This window comes from Ochlerotatus camptorhynchus, unplaced genomic scaffold (assembly GCF_037179485.1).
Source record: "Ochlerotatus camptorhynchus isolate MF236.1 unplaced genomic scaffold, CSIRO-AGI_Acam_v1.1 ptg000094l, whole genome shotgun sequence".
In the NCBI taxonomy this organism is placed as follows: domain Eukaryota; kingdom Metazoa; phylum Arthropoda; class Insecta; order Diptera; family Culicidae; genus Ochlerotatus; species Ochlerotatus camptorhynchus.
Window position 1 is genome coordinate 3,476,687 of NW_027040584.1, and position 12,890 is coordinate 3,489,576.

Sequence of the window (12,890 nt, forward strand, 5' to 3'; positions counted from 1 at the left end):
AACGGCACAATATTATACAACGATCTGCAGCAAGCCCACTACAACATTCTGTATCCGGACTCTCCCACCCGGTTGAGTCGATCCGGAGCTCATGCCACCATCACCATATTCATCAGCAACATTGGCGATAACATCTCCCAACCTATCGCCTATCAGGAACTGAGCTCGGACCACTATCCGGTGGTGGCCGAAGTAGGTTCCTCGGCCAATAGGTTTCAAGTTTCCCAGCGAAATTACCATCGTGTCAACTGGCAGCAGTATCAGCACTGTGTGGACACAGCAATCAATTACGACGTCCTACCGGAGTCGTTCGAAGAAGTCGATCAGTGTCTGCAAGCCATCGAAGAGGCGATATCCCGTGCCAGGGAGCAACACGTACCAGCATCCAGACACGTGAGTCATACTCTGAACCTTGACAGCCCAACCAAAGATCTTATCAGGCTCCGTAACACCATTCGTAGGCAGTTCCAGCGTTCTGGGCTGCCCCACTTGAAGACCAATGTCAATAGGCTAACCAAAATTATCCAGGCCAGGATGGTGGAACTCTGAAATAACGACTTTACCAACAAGATTCGCTCTCTCCCAGATTGTGCAAAACCATTTTGGAAGATGACCAAAATTTTGAAAAATAAGTCGAGACCGATCCCTCCGCTTTCCTCTGTTGACCACTTAGACCCATCCCTACTGATAACCCCAGTTGAAAAGGCCAATGCTCTTGGCCAACATTTTATGATTTGACAGGCCTGCCGTCCTGGAGGCAATGACTAGAGTCGCTGACACCCCCGTAGTAGTGCATGATCATAGTAGAATATCGGCTGATGAGGTGATAGCAGCTATTAGAAGTACTAAAAACATGAAGGCTGCGGGTATGGATGGTGTAGTCAACCTCGAGTTGAAAAACTTGAGTATTGACTTCTTCAACCATCTTACCGTTATCTTCAACAAATGTTTGGAGCTTGGCTACTTCCCCGCATGCTGGAAGTTAGCCAAAGTGATTCCAATACACAAGCCTGGCAAAGATCCTACCAGTGCCAAAAGCTATCGCCCCATCAGCCTCTTGTCCTCCATCTCGAAGCTATTCGAAAAATTGATACTCAGCCGTCTGCTGGTGTTTTCAAATGATAATAACATCTTTCTCAAAGAGCAATTTGGGTTTAGGAAAGGCCACTCTACCATCCACCAACTCGCACGGGTTACTAACATCATCAAGCGGAACAAGTCCGTTTCCAATACATCTGCCATGGCATTGTTGGACGTCGAAAAGGCGTTCGACAATGTCTGGCATGATGGTCTAGTGTACAAGCTGCATCGTACAACTTTCCGATCTACCTCGTGAAGATCATCAAAAACTACTTGTCGGGCAGATCATTCCAGGTCTACTTGAACAATGTCCCCTCTGATACGTTCAACGTTGATGCAGGGGTCCCTCAGGGTAGCCTCAACAATCAATACGAAACTAACGATTTTAAATTGGCTGACCACTTTAGTAGCCTATTGGTCCCAAGCAAACGATTAACGTACCCTATTCTAGTCGAAATTCTAGTACTACGCAATGTTTGTTTTGATTCGCTATGAAAGTTTGACAGATAAAATGAGGGGTTATTGGATTTACCTATGTTTCGAGGGGTGATTCGACAAGCTTGGGACCGAAGATAGTACCAGAGGTGAGCCAAAAATTTGAGCACGTTTCTTCGGGACCTACTTGTCTTAGAGTTACCTCTATGGTAGCCTATCCTATTCAACATTTTCACGTCAGACGTTCCTCCCCTGCCGGGTGGTGGTATACTGTCTATGTTCGCAGATGACACCTCCATCATCTATAAGGGTCGAGTGATCCGTGCTCTGGCGAGTAAATTACAATCAGGCCTGAATGTTTTGTCCGACTATTTTAAGAGCTGGAAGATTTGTATCAATGCAGCTAAAACACAAACCATTCTGTTTCCACACTCATATTCACCCCGGCTTGTTCCGCCTGCTAACGTCAAGATTCATCTTGATAGCACTCCCATTGAATGGTCGAGTGAAGTAGTCTACCTTGGTCTCACGCTCGATAGCAAATTGCTATTCCAATCCCATGTGGACAAGACATCCACCAAGTGTAACATCTTGATCAGGTCGCTCTACCCTCTGATAAACAGGAAGTCCACCCTGTCCCTCAAAAACAAGCTTGCTGTCCACAAGCAAATCATTCTGCCGGCTATTGAGTATGGTATGCCAATCTGGGAGAGTTGTGCTAAGTGCCACCACTTAAAGCTTCAGAGGATCTAAAAACAAGATCCTCAGAATGATCCTTAACAGTCCACCGCGAACTCGTAATTCTGAGATTCACCACCTGGCCGGTCTTCAAACACTCGAGGAGCGAAAGACTTCCACGCTGGAAAGGTTCAGAGTCGCCTGTCTGCGATCAAACCACCAGATCATTCGTGATTTGGCAACCTAGTTTAAGTAGTTAGGTGCTCAAGTAGGTAGGTTATCAATTTTTTAAATTCAAACCAAAACAATCCCACAAAGGGTATCCTGTAAATTAGCGCTAAACGCAATCATCACATTAGAATAACCAATTAACTAGAACAAAGATGAAGAGCCAAAGGCTAACCAATTGAAATGTTAAATCAAATGTTGAAACATAAAAACCCAGAAAATAAACGTAAATTTTACCACTACTACTAAAAACAGTTTTTTATGACAAATTGAAAATGCGTTTATTGGCAAAGGAACACGGGATCAGTGACTTTACGGGACGGAAGATCGTAAAGAAAGATTGCGGGGCGAAGTCGAGGGCACGGAAAAAAAACTCACATGATTATCAACCGCATCCGGGAGCTACGAGTCGAACAATGCAAGAAAATCTTGAACTTCCTTAAGCGAAAAAATCCAGTAATCCTGTTCACCAACGAGAGCATGTTTACCGTCGATCCCGTATCAAATTCCAGAACCGACCGGTATATTAGCTCTCTTCCGGTAAAAGACGTGGCCGACGAGCACAAGAACGTGTATCTTACCAAGCATCCTGCTACCGTTATGGTGTTTGGATTGGTGGCTTCCGATGAAAAAAAAATGGACCCGGTGTTCATTCCAGAAGGCGACAAGGTCAACACGGAGGTCTACATCGGGATTTTAAGTAAGTATGTTCTTCCGTGGATCAAAGAATAGTACGTTCCGAAGTCAAATGTTGTATTTCAACAAGATGGGGCTCCGTGCCACACCTCAAACCGCAATCAGAAGTAGTTGCAGGAAAATCTTCCGTTCTGGGCGAAGGATATGTGGCCGCCATCCAGCCCCGATCTTAATCCGCTGGATTACTCAATGACGCATTTCGCGCCAAATCGAATCGAAGCTGGCAGCACCCTCTCAGATTTCAATAAAATTTCCTGGATGTGTAGACTTTGACTAAATAAGCACTTTTGCATACTCAGTTTTTCCAAAATGTATCTAGACTAACATTTGAGAAGGGCCAAACTTATTCTGTCGATTTTTTTCAAAAAAATATTGTGGAAAAATGACAACTCCAACAAAAATATGTTGTATGGATGACTTTTAGGAAATTGACCAAATTATCGAAAAAAAACTGAAAAAAATATCACTTAAGACCTACACGAAAAAAAATTGTTTTTTTTTAAATTTAAAGTCGATTTAAAAAAAATTGCCATGTTTGATTTGGATGAAACTTTGCCTCAAGATAGGTAATTATGTTTACTACCAACCGTTCATACAACGCGGATGGGCACTTTTAAGAAAAAAAAACTTTTTCTTACCAAAACTTTTTCATGTCTGACCTGATTTTTTTAACGTACCACAACTTTACACAAAACTAAACCAGTGAAGCTCAAAATCATCTCAGAACCCAATGAAGCTCCATTTGTGATTAAATTTTGTCTAATCAGCCACTAACCTTTTGGATTAATCGAGAATTCCATATGAGAAGGGCTTATATCATTAGAAAATAATATAATTGATTATATTGTCTACTACTGAGGCAAAATCCGATACTCCTATAGCAATTTAGAATTCTTAGCTCAAATTATCCATAAAGAATTATGAATGAATAAAATTTAAATTGAGATCTTCTTTCGAATCAACACCGATTTGGGAAGTCAACGTATCGCATCATAATTCTATATGCCCTTCTGTTATTTATACCTAAACCAATAACATTATATACCTACCACTTCATTCTACCTATGAGCACTATAAAACTAAGGTTGATTTCATACAAGTAGCAGTCAATCTGATAACGAAAGTTGTGAAAACAAGTTGTAGTAAAATTATTATCATGGACCAAAGTAGTAAATTAAGGCTCAAAGGATTGAAATGTTGTGCAAATATAAATAATCCGAGATGCAACAGAAATAAGTTACGGGCCATATCTTCAACGATGGTAGAAAAAATACATTCTATGGGATATAACCACGAAATTGATAAAACGATGAGCAGTTGTGAGTCATGCCGTAGCGTGATATCTCATAATAGAAGTCCAGTTATGAAAAAACGCCGATCGGTTGGAAATGAAGTAAATATCCAACCGTCAACTAGTGGGCAGCAGCATAGTGTATACATAATGTATGTATTTGTACAATTCATGACAATGTAAAATTAATGATCAACAGTTTAAGAATTATGTCACAAGATGCAATAATAGAAAAAATGCTTTGTAATATTTCTACTAGAACAACTGATTGCTTTTTCCGTGCTTGCGAAAAGTGTGCTTCCAATGAACATATTGAAGAGGAACTTACTTTGCTATTAGAATCAAATGACAAACAAGATGTTGTGTTTCAACAGTGGCTGAATACTGATCGTTGTAATTTGGAAACGATTATCAAGCCTGTTGATGGATTTGTTCCGTATCTCATTGCTAAAATTAACAAACTTATAACTCATGACTTTATTTACAAACAACAGTCATCTTTTCTAAGAAATAAAAAAGAATCATTAAAAGAAGGCGAAATTCTAGCAATTTGTGATTTTTCTGAAAATTATTCATTGATTATCCAAAACGCTGCTCAAGGATATCACTGGAATAATTCTCAAGCAACAATACATCTATTTGAAGTTTATTATAAGAAAGACAATAAACTTGTAAATATTAGCTTCATTATCATATCAGAAGTAATGACTCACGATACAGTTGCAGTTCAGTTGTTGATCTCAAAAATGATAGATTTTATTAAACAATCGATAGATTTTTTTTAAATTACTTAAAAAAAATTAAATTAATAAAAAAAAATAAAAAAAAAACTTTGCTAGTCTGTGTAGATTTCAGTCAAAGCATGGATTAGAAACAGAATGGCATTTTTTTGCAACGTCTCATGGAAAAGGTCCCTGTGATGCCATTGGTGGCACTCTCAAGCGAATGGCAAAGAGAGCTAGTCTTGCTCGAGATTATGGAAACACCATAACAACTCCACGAGAATTATCTAACTGGGCAGTTGAACAAACAGATAAAAATATCACAAAACTACGTTTCGAGTACATATCCACGGACCAGTACATCGAAATGTCAGAAGAACTCGAAGAACTATATAACAGCACAAAGACAATATCTAACACACAGAAATTCCACAGTTTTGTGCCTATAACTGGTGACAAAGTAGCGGCAAAAAGGTATTCTAATTCAGAAGATGAACCAAAAATATTTGATTGGAAAATGGAAAAAAAAGCATGTATGAAAAAAGGTTTAAAACATTGAAAATATATAAATAAATGATATATGAAAAATCTTGCCTTTTTTCTCTCACATATTATCAAATTTTGCATCAGTAGTAGACAACAGAATAAGGGAATGATATTTTTTTTTGACAAGGCCTACATGTCCAAATAGTTTTATTGAACTCTGAGAGGGTGCTGCCAATTCCAAATACGATTAAGAAATGCATCATGAGCCCTTTTCATATGAAATTCTCGATTAATCAAAGTGAACTTAAGTGCTGATTAGACAAAATTTAATCGCAAATTGAGCTTCATTGGATTCTGAGATGATTTTGAGCTTCACTGGTTTAGTTTTGTGTGAAAATGGCAAATCAAAAAAAAAATCAGTTCAGACATGAAAAAGTTTTTGTAAGAAAAACTTTTTTTCCTTAAAAGTGCCCATCTCGCGATGTATGGACGGTTGGTAGTAAACATAATTACCTATCTTGAGGCAAAGTTTCATCCAAATCAAACATCGCCATTTTTTTTTTTAAATCGATTTAAAATTTTAAAAATCGACTTTTTTCAGTGTAGGTCTCAAATGAAATTTTTCCAGCATTTTTTTTCGATAACTTGGACAATTTCCTACAAAAATGTGTTGTATGGATGACTTTTACCATACAACACATTTTTGTAGGAGTTGTCATTTTTCCACAATATTTTTTTGAAAAAAATCGGCAGAAAAAGTTTGGCCCTTCTCAAATGTTAGTCTAGATAAATTTTGGAAAAACTAAGTTTGCAAAGTGGCATATTTAGTCAAGGTCCACACATCCGGAAAGTTTCATTGAAATCTGAGAGGGTGCTGCCAGCTCCGAATACGATTTGGCGCGAAATGCGTCTAACGTTAGTTTTAAGTAATTTTGTTATCTAAACAAAGAATATCGGCTCCGCAAAGCTACAGCATATAAACCTGGAAAAATAAACGAATTATTATAAAAAAAAGTAAGGCCGTTGGTCCCCGGTCCAACAGTTGATGGGTCGAAAGGTAGGGACCAGATGTGGGAGCTGCCTTCCCACGGTAGCCATTAGTACGGAAAACAAGATCGACGGAAAATAAATTAAGAAAAAAAAGAAGTGTCACTTCTATGCAACAATTTTTTGGAAAATTTTAAAGATGCCATTTTGAAAATTTTACAAGATCTAGCAAGCAGATTTAGAAATTATGCAAAATTTCCTGCAAATCGAAGTAGGTTGAATGAGAAAAAACGGTTAAATGGCTTTAAAAACAACAAAAAGGTCTAAATCTAAAATATCACAAATGGATTGAAAAACTTCGGAATGGTCTCTGCAAAAACACCGTGAATTCCTTCAAAATGATTTGTAAATATTATTAAAAAATTGCCCAAAAAAAGCTATAGACCAGCCAAACATGACCTTCAAATCTAAACCACCAAAAATAGCCCTAAATTTAAATGGTAAAACAGTCCTGAAATGCCAAATTTTCAAAAAATCGCTAAAATGGCAAAATTCCTAATTGAACGCCATTTAAATTGAATAATTTTTTTTTAATTAATTAAGGCATTCCGTTAAGGGGAACGATATAGTTTTAGGAAATTTAACTTCTTTCAATCTATTTGGTTGAAAATTTGAACAACTTTGTAATAATTATAAATCATGGCCAACCTTAACTCTTCCAACAAGGTTTTAAATTCAGATAGAATTTACATTTTTCTATCGTTTCCGAGTCATTAACTCATTATTTATCATACTTGTAACTCCTTGACGCAAATGGTTACGATTCCCATTTGCTGCGTCAAATGTACTACGCAGTTTACCTTATATGGGATTAGAAATCTTCGATTGATTGCTTCAAAGATCCTTCGTCGATGTCTCAAATCTCGGTTGACACCTTCAGCATCGCTCGAGTGCTTTAATTATTGTTCACTACACACAGCCTTTTATAATTGGACCCGTTTTTTTTCTCTATTGCCACTTCATGCAAAACAGTCCATAAATTATCACTTTGCTCTCTTTCTCTTTCTTCGAACGATCGCCTTATCCACTCGCTAATTCACTTATCGCGCGCCCTTATCAACACATGTGAAGTTGTTGGTCTTTTTCCTTTTGAAGCACGCACTCTCTTCGGTTGTTGTTTTTTTTTTTTCTCTAATTGGGATTCATCTAACGCATTTCATCACTCCCATTCGCCGAATGTGCGTTGTATCATTATCTCATCTCGTCGCATCCGATTCCTCTGGCTGATTGTAAAAATGTTGTCACATCACATTGGCACTTCTGGCGGCAGCACCACGGTTTATCATCGCGCGTCTAGTCGGTTCGATTGCAAATTGAACACTGACCGCGAAGGCTCGGCCACACGCTAAAATTGGGCTCTCGACGACGACGACGACGGCGAAGATCACATCCCCTCGAAACTGCCCCACCCCTCGCCACCCTGGTACACAGCCCGAGTGCCTTCACCGCCGTGCCATACGTGTATGTGTCACTTGGCTTCTGTTGTTTACTATACCTGCGAGTAGCCAACCACCCCCTTTGCCACCCCCTCCCGAAAGGGTGACGTGAGCAGCAAAGGGGTGGAAGGGGAAGTGCGAATTCATGCACGTCCGTCTTTTGCTTGTGAGATCGTTTGGTTTGACGGGGTGAAAGAAGGTTGGGGGAGGGGGCACATGGCTCCATCATGATCGTTCAGTGGCTGACTATACTTGGTGTTAGCGATTTTGGGCTCGTGCAAGGTACTGCTGAACCGACTGACTGGCTGCTACGGGGCTGTTGTGGCTATAATTGATATTGATGTTACTTGCCACTTGAGGGGGAGAGGAGAGGATCAGGTAAAAGTCTGCGATCGGTCCGATCTCGCGGAAAGGAGATTTACAAGATATGAATTTGTTTATTGCCAGTAAACTCCTGCCCGAGCAGATGAAGGCAGACATGTATGCGTGCGTCCGAGGGTGATCCTTCTCTGTGCGCCCAAGGAGGAGAGGAAAATCGTGAAACACGAAAATGCGAAGGACCACCGGGGACGAAGACCCCTCTGTCGTGATTGGGATAGAAGTAAAGGTGCAATGATTGATTGCTGTGCTGGTGGTATTAGCTTATATTCGACCAATGTCAACCAAATTGTCATGGAGATGGCGCATAATTTGGTGAATCCTTGGGTATTTATTGATATGAAAATTAGCTTATTAGAGTATTTAATACAGAAAATTAGTTAGGTCATGTTGAACTCATGGCCACATTAGCCTAAACGTAAATTTGGTTTAGCAGTTATGCGGATTTGCGCTTTAGAACAGTTACTGAATTGATTAAGAAGAATTTAACATTCTCAAAAAGTTCTCTGGATTTGAACTAGAATCGATCATACCTATGTAAATATTCAAAAAAGACTTATGAGAATCTAGTTTAGTGGGAATGACACTGATGAAGACTGCACATTGTAGTCGAAATACGTATCGTTCATCGATACCAATATTAAATAAGTGGAATGAAATGGAAGATAACCTTTTTTGCTGTTTTATTTAAAGCATTCCGCTAACGACCCAATTTCATTACTTCATTAGTTTTCCGACGTTTACCTGAAAACCCTTTGAGCATACTAGGTAAATCTCTTGAACGCCCCATTAAAGAGATTTGAACAGAACCTGGATATCCTAGCAATTTGAACAAGCTCTGGAATTCCATGATTTTTTTTACTTTCAAATCTGTGCTAGATACATATAAGGTGGGTGCACCAATTATTTCCATACTTTCCTATTGTGGTGTGTTCCAGTTATGGTCTGTGAAATTCCCATAGGCCCATAATTGGAGTACACCATAATAGGAACGTATAACATCTACATCTACCTGGTACATCTACCCTACTAGAAGACTGTCATATGAACACCCTCTATTTTGGACTTGACCTATATATTTAGACTTTAGAAATGGTCTGAATATTCCTTGGAAGTCCTCCGAGCTCTACCTAAGTTCTGATTGAGATAGTTCTCTAGGTTCTGTTGACAGCACGCAGCACTGAATTCACACCCTGAAAGGTCTTTGGATTTGCCCAGAAAGTCGTATGACCTTGTGAAAGAACCACAGTGTGATGGCTGTAGGACGGTTATCTTTCTAATGACTACCAGGTACACAGTGATCCTGAAACCGTATTTAGGTGGAATAAATTGTTTGTGCCTAAATAATTAGTTTAAGGTATCTAATGTCTTCAGGAAAGTATTTTCATTTATCTTGACCAATTTTTTTAATTGCAATACTTTAGGGTGGTCCATACGGTTGATGAGTTCCAAATATCAGCTTTTTAGTTATTTGAGACAGACCACTGTAGTTTTGGACAAAGTTTCAGAACAACTTTAATAAAACAAATTTGCTGTAACAAGCTAATTTCCATCTCTAATTGTTTACATTTCATACCGTCTTTTAATAAGTAACTTAGGGTGGTTCCTAAAAAATCGGGTTTTCATCAGTAACTTTTTATGCATTGATTTTCCGTAAATTATTTGTTCTAGACCAGCGGTGCTCATCCAATGGCTCGCGGGCCACATGCGGCCCACCAAGTGCATTTGTGTGGTCCGCAAAATGCTTTCAGTCTGTGGAATGTATGAAGCTTTTATCAAACTATGTTTCCTTTGGATTTCATATCAGCGTTCATTTTGAATTGTTCTGTTGGAAGTTCCAATTCTTCTTTTGCATTCTCAGAATTATTTTCATAATTCCTTCTAAACTTTTCCAAAACTTCTCTCGAAGTTTTCATTAAATTCGCGTTATAATTTGTATCACAATTTCTTTCAAATTTTCCTAAAATTCCGTTACATTTTTTTTATTCTGTTGAATTCTCCTCAAATCTTCCATACACTATCCTCCGATGATGTGAGTTTTAACTTCCATGAATTTTAACTCAAAACTATACTGCCAAACCTCTCCTTGATGGTGTCGAAACTATTATATTCTCTTTAAGATTCCTTTGGAACCGAAACAACTTCAAATACGGATTCCTTTTGAATTTTTATCAGAATTCTTTTGAAATTAATCTCAGAATTCCTAAGATGAAACCAATTCTTGGAACTAAAAATATCATTGCAATATTCCAGTTTCAAACGTCCAAATTGCAGTAAAAATATTCTCTTATTCTAACGATACACCCAAAATATTCAATGAATTCAAATAATACGAGTTGTAAAAAATGAAATAAGTATCTCACTAATCTTAAATTTGAAAACATCAACGTGTTTCTCTTTCGCTGCGCCTAAATAGAATCGGGTTAGTCTGACAGCTGCAATATCTGAGAATAAATTGTTTGTTTTTTTTTTTAATATACAATAATGGATAAAATATCTCGTTTCTGGACATCACGACTAACATTTGAAAATGGTCTAAAATGATGCAAATTATTATTACTATTATCACAGACAAACAGACGTAACTCTTTGAAAAACTTATTCTTGAAAACATAGTATCTCAAAACATATAACCTCAGTAGCGACATCTATCTGGCTTCTCGCGGAAAACAAGCTTGCTCGCTAACTCGTAAACAATATTGCATGAAATTTCTATAGAATATATAGAAACGTCAAAGTGATCCGATGCCAGCGCTTCGGCTAGTAGTTCGCGGAACTGATAATATTCAAATCAACCGTTAAATGCATGAACGAAGATACACAATGAAGAGTTACGTCTGTTTGTCTGTGCTATTATTATTAATTCGCATAAACTTGAGAACAGCTGGACTTACGAAAATTTGTATGGGAGCCCCCCTTTACAGAAGGGGGATGGGTCTCGAACCATCATAAGAACCCTTCCCTGCCCCAAAAACTCCTGCATACAAATTTTCATGCCGATATCGGTTCAGTAGTTTTTATAAGGGTCAGACAGACATAAATTCATTTTTATATATATAAATATATAACATGTAAAATATGTGTAAACTATGCAAGTGATGTAAATTAGTAACTGACATGTTGCATATAAAAATTGCTGTTTCATACAATGTTTGCAATATTCCATGAAATTACTCATAACTTTAAACGACATTCAACTTTTATGATAAGTGACGCTCCATTTATGTGCATCATATTGAACACTACTTTTTCGAACTATAAGATCAGAAATCGTTATGAGTATGTTTTTTTTTCGATTTGTTTAGTTGTTAGGCTCAAATGTTCAAAACCAGAAAATCTGTAATTTTTTAATAACAACAAATATTAATAAGGGACAATGTTTATAACTTCATTTTACTCTTCCTGGGAGGCGACTTTAGCTTAGCTTCCAATTTTAGCCATGTTCTCAACTCCCTTGCTTCTTCCAATTATTTTTCCTTCAGCAGCGCCCCCGTTCGTAGATTTAACGGAAGAATATTCCGTTTGTAATACGACAATATCAAAATATTTTCATTGAACGTTATTTGTTCTGTATGATGTATTGAAATATGCCTTAGAGCGCGTTTCGAGAAATATAAGCATTCGCCATCCTCCTCAATTTTTTCGGCATCAGTACGGTTACAGTCATGTACACATTATCGATTGTTTTGAGGTTCTGAATTTTACTTGTGGTGTAAACATTAATGCGTGTTAACTTATATTTCCAGGGCTGTTACAAGATTTTCTAAATTTGATCCGTGAAATCCGCGATTACTCAAAAGAAATCCGCGACTTCAAATACTAAATAATCCGCGACAAAAAAAAACTGTTTTCATTGCCTAAAAATAGCATTTGTACACTATTACATGGCATTTCAAGCTTATTGCTTATATCATATTAGATTTGTGCCTTAGTGTTTTTTGAAGTACTTTCACATTTTAATTGAGAGCTTTTTATGCCTGTACCATCCTATGCCCAAGAATTTTTCCAAAATTAATAGACCGGACGGGAATAGAACTCAGTCGCCTCCAGCATGGACTTAGTTTGTAGCTCCGCCTTTACCGACTGAGTTAAAGGAGTATCGTTTGTAACCTTCGAATTAAAAAAAATAACATTGTATCATAGTTATGTATGTATAGTATAAATTCTGAGTAATTAGTGAACATAACAAAACACCCTTAAATTATGAGATTCTATTTAATAATACCTGCCTAGATTTGATGAAATCTATAAAAAATTAATGCATTTTCATTTGAAATGCAAATTTTTTTGAAAATTAACCAGAGACGTATTTTGCTGTCCTAAATGTTGTAGTAATTTGGCTCTAGTTTTCTCAATTTTTGACCGATTCAAACCAAACACCCTGCACATAATCGAGAAATTACCAGAGTTTCA

The 12,890-nt window shown here is 37.7% G+C and overlaps 1 protein-coding gene across 1 annotated transcript in view; it reads right to left on the reverse strand.

The window, feature by feature from the left end:
* Positions 1-7,863, reverse strand: part of LOC135698732 (mucin-2-like) — a 133,323-nt gene extending 125,460 nt beyond the window's left edge. The window contains exon 1 of the mRNA XM_065218820.1: positions 7,464-7,863. The gene's annotated coding sequence lies outside the window, so the exon portion shown is untranslated. The remainder of the gene's footprint in view (positions 1-7,463) is intronic.
* Between the last annotated feature and the right edge of the window lie 5,027 nt (positions 7,864-12,890).